This window comes from Capra hircus, chromosome 29, assembly GCF_001704415.2.
Source record: "Capra hircus breed San Clemente chromosome 29, ASM170441v1, whole genome shotgun sequence".
NCBI lineage: Eukaryota > Metazoa > Chordata > Mammalia > Artiodactyla > Bovidae > Capra > Capra hircus.
The window spans coordinates 5,906,706-5,917,635 of NC_030836.1; positions in this window are offsets into that span (position 1 = coordinate 5,906,706).

Genomic DNA, 10,930 nt, shown 5'->3' on the forward strand with positions numbered 1-10,930 from the left:
ATGCCATGATCTTCGTTTTTGTTTTCTGAATGTTGAGCTTTAAGCCAACTTTTTCACTCTACTCTTTCACTTTCATCAAGAAAGAGGCTTTTTAGTTTCTCTTCAATTTCTGCCATAAGGGTGGTGTCATATGCATATCTGAGATTATTGGTATTTCTTCCGGCAATCTTCATTCCAGCTTGTACCTCTTCCAGTCCAGCGTTTCTCATGATGTACTCTGCACATAAGTTAAATAAGCAGGGTGACAATATACTTCATGAATACTCACTTATAATCTCGTATTTCCTATAATTCAGTTCAGTCGCTCAGTAGTGTTCGACTCTTTGTGACCCAATGAATCAGAGCACGCCAGACCTCCCTGTCCATCACCATCTCCCGGAGTTCACTCAGACTCACATCCATTGAGTCCGTGATGCCATCCAGTCATCTCATCCTGGGTCATCCCCTTCTCCTCCTGCCCCCAATCTCTCCCAGCATCAGAGTCTTTTCCAATGAGTCAACTCTTCGCATGAGGTGGCCAAAGTACTGGAGTTTCAGCTTTAGCATCATTCCTTCCAAAGAAATCCCAGGGCTGATCTCCTTCAGAATGGACTGGTTGGATCTCCTTGCAGTCCAAGGGACTCTCAAGAGTCTTCTCCAACACCACAGTTCAAAAGCATCATTCTTCGGCCCTCAGCCTTCTTCACAGTCCAACTCTCACATCCATACATGACTACTGGAAAAACCATAGCCTTGACTAGGTGGACCTTAGTTGGCAAAGTAATGTCTCTGCTTTTGAATATACTATCTAGGTTGGTCATAAGTTTTCTTCCAAGGGGTAAGTGTCTTTTAATTTCATGGCTGCAATCACCATCTGCAGTGATTTTGGAGCCCCCCAAAATAAAGCCTGACACTGTCTACTGTTTCCCCAACTATTTCCCATGAAGTGATGGGACCACATGCCATGATCTTCGTTTTCTGAATGTTGAGCTTTAAGCCAACTTTTTCACTCTCCTCTTTCACTTTCATCAAGGGGCTTTTTAGCTCCTCTTCATTTTCTGCCATAAGGGTGGTGTCATCTGCATATCTGAGGCTATTGATATTTCTCCTGGCAATCTTAATTCCAGCTTGTGTTTCTTCCCGTCCAGCGTTTCTCATGATGTACTCTGCATATAAGTTAAATAAGCAGGGTGACAATATACAGCCTTGACGTACTCCTTTTCCTATTTGGAACCAGTCTGTTGTTCCATGTCCAGTTCTAACTGTTGCTTCCTGACCTGCATACAGATTTCTCAAGAGGCAGGTTAGGTGGTCTGGTATTCCCATCTCTTTCAGAGTTTTCCACAGTTTATTGTGATCCACACAGTCAAAGGCTTTGGCATAGTCAATAAAGCAGAAATAGATGTTTTTCTGGAACTCTCTTGCTATTTTGATGATCCAGTGGATGTTGACAATTTGATCTCTGGTTCCTCTGCCTTTTCTAAAACCAGCTTGAAAATCAGGGAGTTCACGGTTCACATATTGCCGAAGTCTGGCTTGGAGAATTTTGAGCATTACGTTACTAGCATGTGAGATGAGCACAATTGTGTGGTAGTTTGAGCATTCTTTTGCATTGCCTTTCTTTGGAATTGGAATGAAAACTGAACTTTTCCAGTCCTGTGGCCACTGCTGAGTTTTCCAAATCTGCTGGCATATTGAGTGCAGCACTTTCACAGCATGATCTATCAGGATTTGAAAGAGTTCAACAGGAATTCCATCACCTCCACTAGCTTTGTTTGTAGTGATGCTTTCTAAGACCCATTTGACTTCACATTCCAGGATGTCTGGCTCTAGATTAGTGATCACATCGTCATGATTATCTGGGTCGTGAAGATCCTTTTTGTACAGTTCTTCTGTGTATTCTTGCCACCTCTTCTTAATATCTTCTGCTTCTGTTAGGTCCATACCATTTCTGTCCTTTATCAAGCCCATCTTTGCATGAAGTGTTCCCTTGGTATCTCTAATTTTCTTGAAGAGATCTCTAGTCTTTCCCATTCTGTTGTTTTCCTCTATTTCTTTGCATTGATTGCTGAAGAAGGCTTTCTTATTTCTTCTTGCTATTCTTTGGAACTCTGCAGTCAAATGCTTATATCTTTCCTTTTCTCCTTTGCTTTTCACCTCTCTTCTTTTCACAGCTATTTGTAAGGCCTCCCCAGACAGCCATTTTGATTTTCTGCATTTCTTTTCCATGAGGATGGTCTTGATCCCTGTCTCCTGTACAATGTCACGAACCTCATTCCATAGTTCATCAGGCACTCTATCTATCAGATCTAGAACCTTAAATCTATTTCTCACTTCCACTGTATAATCATAACGGATTTGATTTAGGTCATACCTGAATGGTCTATTGGTTTTCCCTGTTTTCTTCAATTTGAGTCTGAATTTGGTAATAAGGAGTTCATGATCTGAGCCACAGTCAGCTCCTGGTCTTGTTTTTGTTGACTGTATAGAGCTTCTCCATCTTTGGCTGCAAAGAATACAATCAATCTGATTTCGGTGTTGACCATCTGGTGATGTCCATGTGCAGAGTCTTCTCTTGTGTTGTTGGAAGAGGGTGTTTGCTATGACCAGTGCATTTTCTTGGCAAAACTCTATTAGTCTTTGCCCTGCTTCATTCTGCATTCCAAAGCCAAATTTTCCTGTTACTTCAGGTGTTTCTTGACTTTCTACTTTTGCATTCCAGTCCCCTATAATGAAAAGAACATCTTTTTTGGGTATTAGTTCTAAAAGATCTTGTAGGTCTTCATAAAGCCGTTCAGCTTCAGTTTCTTCAGCATTACTGGTTGGAGCATAGACTTGGATAACTGCGATACTGAATGGTTTGCCTTGGAGACGAATAGAGATCATTCTGTCGTTTTTGAGATTGCATCCAAGTACTGCATTTTGGACTCTTTTGTTGACCATGATAGCTAACTCTTTATTAATCTTATTCTTTTCTTTTAATTTTATTTTTACTTTATTTTACTCTACAATACTGTATTGGTTTTGCCATACATTGACATGAATCCACCACGGGTGTATACGAGCTCCCAATCCTGAATCCTCCTCCCACCTCCCACCCCATATCATCTCTCTGGAGCATCCCCTTGCACCAGCCCCAAGCATCCTGTATCCTGTATTGAACATAGACTGGCACTTCGTTTCTTACATGATAGTATACATGTTTCAATGCCATTCTCCCAAATCATCCCACCCTCTCCATCTCTCTCAGAGTCCAAAAGTCCGTTCTATACATCTGTGTCTCTTTTGCTGTATCGCATACAGGGTCATGATTACCATCATTCTAAATTCCATATATGTGTGTCAGTATACCGTATTGGTGTTTTTCTTTCTGACTTACTTCACTCTGTATAATCGGCTCAAGTTTCATCCATCTCATTAGAACTGATTCAGCTGTATTCTTTTTAATGGCTGAGTAATACTCCATTGTGTATACGTACCACAGCTTTCTTATCCATTCATCTGCTGATGGACATCTAGGTTGTTTCCATGTCCTGGCTATTATAAACAGTGCTGCAATGAACATTGGGGTACATGTGTCTCTTTCTATTCTGGTTTCCTCAGTGTGTGTGCCCAGCAGTGGGATTGCTGGGTCATAAGGCAGCTCTATTTGCAATTTTTTAAGGAATCTCCACACTGTTCTCCATAATGGCTGTACTAGTTTGCATTCCCACCAACAGTGTAAGAAGGTTCCCTTTTCTCGACATCTTCTCCAGCATTTATTGCTTGTAGACTTTTGGATTGCAGCCATTCTGACTGGTGTGAAATGGTATCTCATTGTGGTCTTGGTTTGCATTTCTCTGATAATGAGTGATGTTGAGGATCTTTTCATGTGTTTGTTAAATGCAATTTTGCGTTTATTTTGTTTAGAATGACTTCATATGTGTTTCTGTGTACTGTTTATTTAAAGACATCAGAGGAAGCTGTTGTCTTATTTTTGCACTGTTAGGGTTTTCTTTTTTAATTTGTTATCAATATTCATTAACTACACTTGTGATATCATTGAACAAGGAACATTAGACTTTTTTAATGTAGATTTTTATTTTAAAATTCCAGCATATTTTTAAATCCCTGATCAAAATATTTTATTTTTTTCAATATAAATTTATTTATTTTTATTGGAGGCTAATTACTTTACAATATTGTATTGGTTTTGCCATACATCAACATGAATCCGCCACGGGTGTACACGTGTTCCCCATCCTGAACCCTCCACATACCGTCCCTCTGGGTTAACCCACTGCACCAGACCCAGGCATCCTGTATTCTAATTGCCTCCAGAGTGTTTTTATGGCATTTATTGCATTATTCATTGTATACTGACTCTTTTTTATTACTTCTAGGTCCTTGTTAAACCTTTCTTTCATCTTCTCAATCATTGTCTCCAGGCTATTTATCTGTGATTCTATTTTGTTTTCAAGAGTTTGGATCATTTTCACTATCATTATTCAGAATTCTTTATCAGGTAGATTCCCTATCTCTTCCTCTTTGGTTTGGTTTGGTGGGCATGTATCCTGTTCCTTTACCTGCTGGGTATTTCTCTGTCTCTTCATCTTGTTTATATTGCTGTGTTTGGGGTGGCCTTTCTGTATTCTGGCAGTTTGTGGAGTTCTCTTTATTGTAGAGTTTCCTCACTGTGGGTGGGGGTTGTATGGGTGGCATGTCAAGGTTTCCTGGTTAGGGAAGCTTGTGTTGGTGTTCTGGTGGGTGAAGCTGGATTTCTTCTCTCTGGAGTGCAATGAAGTGTTCAGTAATGAATTATGAGATTCAGTGGGTTTGGAGTGACTTTGGGCAGCCTGTATATTGAAGCTCAGGGCTGTGTTCCTGTGTTGCTGGAGAATTTGCATGGTATGTCTTTCTCTGGGACTAGTTGGCCCTTGGGTGGTGCTTAGTTTCAGTGGAGGTATGGAGGCATTTGATGAGCTCCTGTCGATTAATGTTCCCTGGAGTCACAAGTTCTCTGGTGTTCTCAGGATTTGGACTTAAGCCTCCTGCTTCTGGTTTTCAATCTTATTTTTACAGTAGCCTCAAGACTTCTGCATCTATACAGCACTGTTGATGAAGCATCTAGGTTAAAGATGAAAAGTTTCTCCACAGTGAGGGACACCCAGAGAGGTTCACAGAGTTACACGGAGAAGAAAAGACAGAGGAAGGAGACAGAGGTGGCCAGGAGGATAAAGGGCGGAATCAAAAGGAGAGAGGCAGATCCAGTCAGTAATCAGTTCCCTGTCTTCTCCACCTTCCAGAACACACAAAGAGATTCACAGAGTTGGGTAGAGAAGAGAAGAGGGAGGGAGGAGTAGAGGTGACCTAGTGGAGAAAAAGGAGAGTCCAAAGGGGGAGAGAGCAGTCAAGAAGTAATCTCACTCCCAAGTAAAAATGGTTACTGAAGATTGGGCTCTTAGAGGTACAAAATTGATAACAAATACCAAAAAGCAAAGATTAAAAATCTAGAGTAGAGGTTGGATTTTCAAAAATACGATATTAAAGAAAAAAAAACAATGTCACAAAAATTATAAAATATATGTATATGAAGTTTCCTTTAAAAAATAGGGTGTCCCTTTTTTTTTTTCAAAGTAATAGTAGGTTATAAAAATGAAAATTAAAGGAGTAATAGAGGACTTAAAAATTTAAAAAATTAAAGAATGATAGTAAAAATAGTAAAAATATATCTAGGACTTTCTCTGGTGTTGTTGTAGGCAGTGTGGGGTCAGTTCATTTTTGGATAGTTCCTTGATCTGGCTTATATTTCTCAAGATCTATAGGCCCCTTCCTATGTAGTTGGTACTAACTACAGGGTTTTAATCTATTGTACCTGTCACTTCCAAGGAGGTTCCCTCTGTTTCAGATTCTTCTGTTTGCTGGTCTCTTCGGTGTCTAATTTCCACCCTGGCACAAGGGGATGGGGGTGGACACTTTTCTAGGCTCACTTGTTCAGTCATGCTGTGGGGAGGGAGGGACACTGCAAACACACACTGGCGCATGCTTGCGGTGTCGCAGCCACACTGGGTTTGCCCTCTCTCACCGCATGTGTGCTCTCCCTTCTACCCTGCTTAGGCTCTAGGTTGCTCTGCCGGGAACTGTCTGCGGCCAGCTCTGGGTCGTATGCAGCTTCCCAGGTGCAAGGCGCTCAGGGTCAGGTGCTCAGGTGGTCCTCAGAGGCGCAGACTGAGCGGCTCAGATGACGAGGTGTTTGGCGAGTGCGGCCGCTGTGACTTACTGCCTCTCCCGCCCCTGCCGCTTGGTTTTCTGGGTGTATAACTGGCGCACCTTCTCAGGCGGATGTTGACCGTCCAGAATCCCAAGAAATCTTGGTTAGCAACAAAGCCTGCTTGCAGTTTGGTGGATGATGCCTCTCTGGGGCCGCAGCTGACCCCTTCCGGCTCTGGCTGCCCTCGCCTGCCTGTCACTGGAGGGGCGGGATGGGCCGGTCTGCAGCCGGCTAGCTCTGCTCGGTCCTTTGTTCTGTGCGCGGGCCTGGTGGTGTCTCAGGCTAGGGCTTTGCACGTGGCAGCTATCCCACAGTCCGGTTTGCTATCCCAAGTGAGTTCCCTCTGATTGCCCTCGGGGCATTCACGCCTGGTCCTTACTCTAAGCAGTGCAGCCCGCGCCTCCCTGCCCAGCCCCTTCTTGCTAGTGGCAGATGCAGGCGTCCGCGCTGCTTCTCCGCTGGGAGTTACCATTGGGCTCGTAATCTGTGGGGTTTAATTATTTATTTATTTTTCCTCCTGGTTATGTTGCCCTCTGTGGTTCCAAGGCTCACCACAGACTCGGCAGTGACAGTGTTTCCTGGTGTTTGGAAACTTCTCTCTGTTTTAAGACTCCCTTCCCGGAACGGAGCTCTGTCCCTATCTCTTTGTCTCTCTTTTTATCTTTTATATTTTTTCCTACCTCCTTTAGAAGACAATGGGCTGCTTTTCTGGGTGCCTCATGTCCTCTGCCGGCATTCAGAAGTGGTTTTGTGGAATTTACTCAGTGTTCAATGTTCTTTTGATGAATTTGTGGGGGAGAAAGTGGTCTCCCCGTCCTATTCCTCCACCATCTTCTCTGCTATCTGCACTGTTAGTTTTTAAATTGATCCGTGGAGAAGGCAATGGCACCCCACTCCAGTACTCTTGCCTGGAAAATCCCATGGATGGAGGAGCCTAGTGGGCTGCAGTCCATGGGGTTGGTAAGAGTTGGACATGACTGAGTGACTTCACTTCACTTTCACTTTTCACTTTCATGCATTTGAGAAGGAAATGGCAACCCACTCCAGTATTCTTGCCTGGAGAATCTCAGGGATGGGGGAGCCTGGTGGGCTGCCGTCTGTGGAGTAGCACAGAGTCGGACACGACTGAAGTGACTTAGTAGCAGCAGCAGTGGTTTGAGGTGACGTCAGATGGTCTTCTCTATTATATAGTTTTTAAAAGCAGAGACATTACTTTGCCAATGAAGATCCATCTAGTCAAAGCTATGGTTTTTCTAGTAGTCATGTATAGGCATGAGAGTTGAACTATACAGAAAGCTGAGCACCGAAGAATGGGTGCTTTTGAACTGTGGTGTTGGAAAAGACCCTTGAGTGTCCCTTAGGCTGCAAGGAGATTCAACCAGTCCATCCTAAAGGAAGTCAGTCCTGAATATTCATTGGAAGGACTGATGCTGAAGCTGAAACTCCAATACTTTGGCCACTTGATGCGAAAAGCTGACTCATTTGAAAAGACCCTGATGCTGGGAAAGATTGAAGGCAGGAGGAGAAGGGGATGACAGAGGATAAGACGGTTGGAAGGCATCACCAACTCGGTGGACATAAGTTTGAGTAAACTCCAAGAGTTGGTGATGGACTGGGAAGCCTGGTGTACTGCAGTCCATGGGGTTGCAGAGTCAGACATGGCTGAGGGACTGAACTGAACTAACAAACTTTTACCTCATGGCTTCATCATTCACTAATTGTTTCTTACATCCAGAATTTCAACTAAAGATTACAAGAATAGCTAATTTTGTAGTTCTATGTCTCCACTAGTATTTATTAATTGTGATTCTTTTGTTAAAAAATAACTTTTCCTTGCCAACTATTTGGCTATTCTGAAATATGTTCAGTACAAGAAAGGTGGGGAAATGTTCAATTCTTACCCCTGATTTACTGATTTTCAGAATAATGATTTGATGCCTTAACAACCTCTAAACAGAACCTATATTTTTGTTTTAACTCTCATGAAGACTTCTGGAGTTTTATGTATTTGATGTGTTTCCTTTAGATGTAAAAATTGATGCATCTTTGCTCAATATTCAGTTTATTAGTGGCCATTAGCCAAACTACATTATGATATGTTAGACATTGATTTTTATGACTTTGTTAGGTCTGTGCTAGTGAAGAACTGAAAGGGGAAAATTGTAACCACTAACCCTATACATTCTAAGTTTAAACTCATTAAATTTATTCAGTAAATATTGAGCATCTACCATGCCTCTGACCCTGTACTAAATACTGAAGAAATGCAAAGCTGTATGAGTCACAGGCTTCAGCTGCCCCTGGATTTGATGCCCTGAAGTCAGACTTTTTTTTTTTAATCTAAGGTCTATGAATTATCAATTCATAGGCCCCATGGCAAGAGAAAAGGAAGGAGGGAATAAGCATATAGTTACATCTTGTTCAGTAATATCATTTGTTGCAGCTTCAGTGTATTCAGCCATACCAAATAGGGCTCTCTTGAGTCTTAAATGGTATAATACATGTTAAACACTCAACACAAGATCTGACACCTATTAAGTACTTAATAAATGTTGAAACTGTTATTATTAAAGACCAAAAATTGGGTATGGATAGTGTTCATTGGTACAGGGTTCTCATTAGTTCTATATCTTTTCAGTGTAAAGAGCTAGGAAATAGCCATTTTACTAGATATAATTAAATACCATTCTTATAAATTGGCCCCTTTTTCTCTTCCCAGCAACCTCACTTGCCCTTTCTCTCCAATTAAATCCTTATTTTCTAAGATACTAAACTTTTGTCATTATACTGAGAAATCATGCTTCCTCAGTACTCTGAACTTAGCACAGGCTCCTTCCCCAATAAAAATCCTTCCTTTTTTGTTTCACTTTTACTGTCTTGTTACAATGAAATGGTAAGCTCAGATATTAAGGAAGACTTTGCTAACATACAAACCTCTATCAAGGATGTGTTGTGGGACTTTCCTCTATTTTCTCACTGAACCATGGGATCCCTTTGTCACTGAGCTCATCTCATTCAGCACTGGATTAGAAGAGTCATCATGATAAGGTAGAAAGCAATGGGATTCAGAATAGTTCAAATTAACTTGGGTGTCGCCATGTTTTGTGTGACTTTGGGCAAAGCACCTAAGCTCTCTGATTTTAAACTTCTTCAGTTAAAAGTCATAGTGCCTGCCTTTGTTGTTGTTCAGTTGCTAGTCATGTGAGACTCTTGGCAGTGCCATGGACTGCAGCACACCACGCTTCCCTGTCCTTCACTATCTCCCAGAGTTTGCTTAAACTCATGTCCTTTGAGTTAGTGATGCCATCCAACCATCTCATCCTCTGTCGACCCCTTCTCCTCCTGCCCTTAATCTTTCCCAGCATCAGGGTCTTTTCCAAGGGGACAGATCTTCACATCAGGTGGCCAAAGTATTGAAGTTTCAGCTTCAGCATCTGTTCTTCAGAGTTGGTTTCCTTTAGGATTGAGTGGTTTGATCTCCTGGCTGTCCAAGGGACTCTCAGGAGTCTTTTGCAGCACCGAAGTTCAAAAGTATCAATTTTTCAGTGGTCAGTCTTCTTTACTGACTGTGTGACTTTACTCTCACATCCGTGGGTGACTACTGAAAAAGCCATAGCTTTGACTATATGGACCTTTGTCAACAAAGTGATGCCAACAAAATTTGCTTTTTAATATGCTTGTTAGGTTTTTCATAGTTTTTCTTATAAGGAGCAAGTGTCTTTTAATTTTATGGCCGCAGTCACCATCTGCAGAGATTATGGAGCCCAAGAATATGAAATTGTCTACTGTTTCTATTTTTTCTCCATCTATTTGCCATGAAGTGATGGGACAAGATGCCATGATTTAGTTTTTTTCAGTGCTGAGTTTTAGGCCAGTTTTTCACTCTCCTCTTCACCTTCATCAGGAGGCTCTTTAGTTCCTCTTTACTTTCTGCTATTAGGGTGGTATTATCTGCATATCTGAGAATATTTCTCCCAGTAATCTTGATTCCAGCTTGAGCTTCATCCAGCCCAGAATTTCGCATAGTGTACTCTTCATATAAATTAAATAAGCAGAGTGACAATATACAGCCTTTATGTACTCCTTTCTGAATTTTGAACCAGTCTGTTTTTCCAGGTCTGGTTTTAACTGTTGCTTCTTGACCTGCATACAGATTTCTCAGGAGGCAGGTCAAGTGGTCTGGAATTCCCTTCTCTTTAAGAATTTTCCATAGTTTGTTGTGATCCACAGAGACAAAGGCTTTAGCATAATCAATGAAGCAGAAGTAGATATTTTTCTGGAATTCCCTTGCTTTTTCTGTGATCCAATGGATTTGACAATTTAATCTCTGGTTCCTCTCTATACCTTTTCTAAATCCAGCTTGTACATCTGGAAGTTCTTGGTTCACGTACTAGCATAGTACTAGCATAAGTTCAAGCATAGCTTGAAGGATTTTGAGCATTACCATGCTAGCATATGAAATGGGTGCAACTATGCGGTAGTTTGAACATTCTTTGGCATTGCCCTCCTTTGAGATTAGGATGAAAACTGATCTTTTCCAGTCCTGTGGCTACTGCTAAATTTCCCAAATTTTCTGGTATATTGAGGGCAGTACTTTCACAGCATCATCTTTCAGGATTTGAAATAGCTCAATTGGAATTCCATCACCTCCACTAGTTTTGTTCATAATATTGCTTCCTATGGTCCACTAGACTTCATACT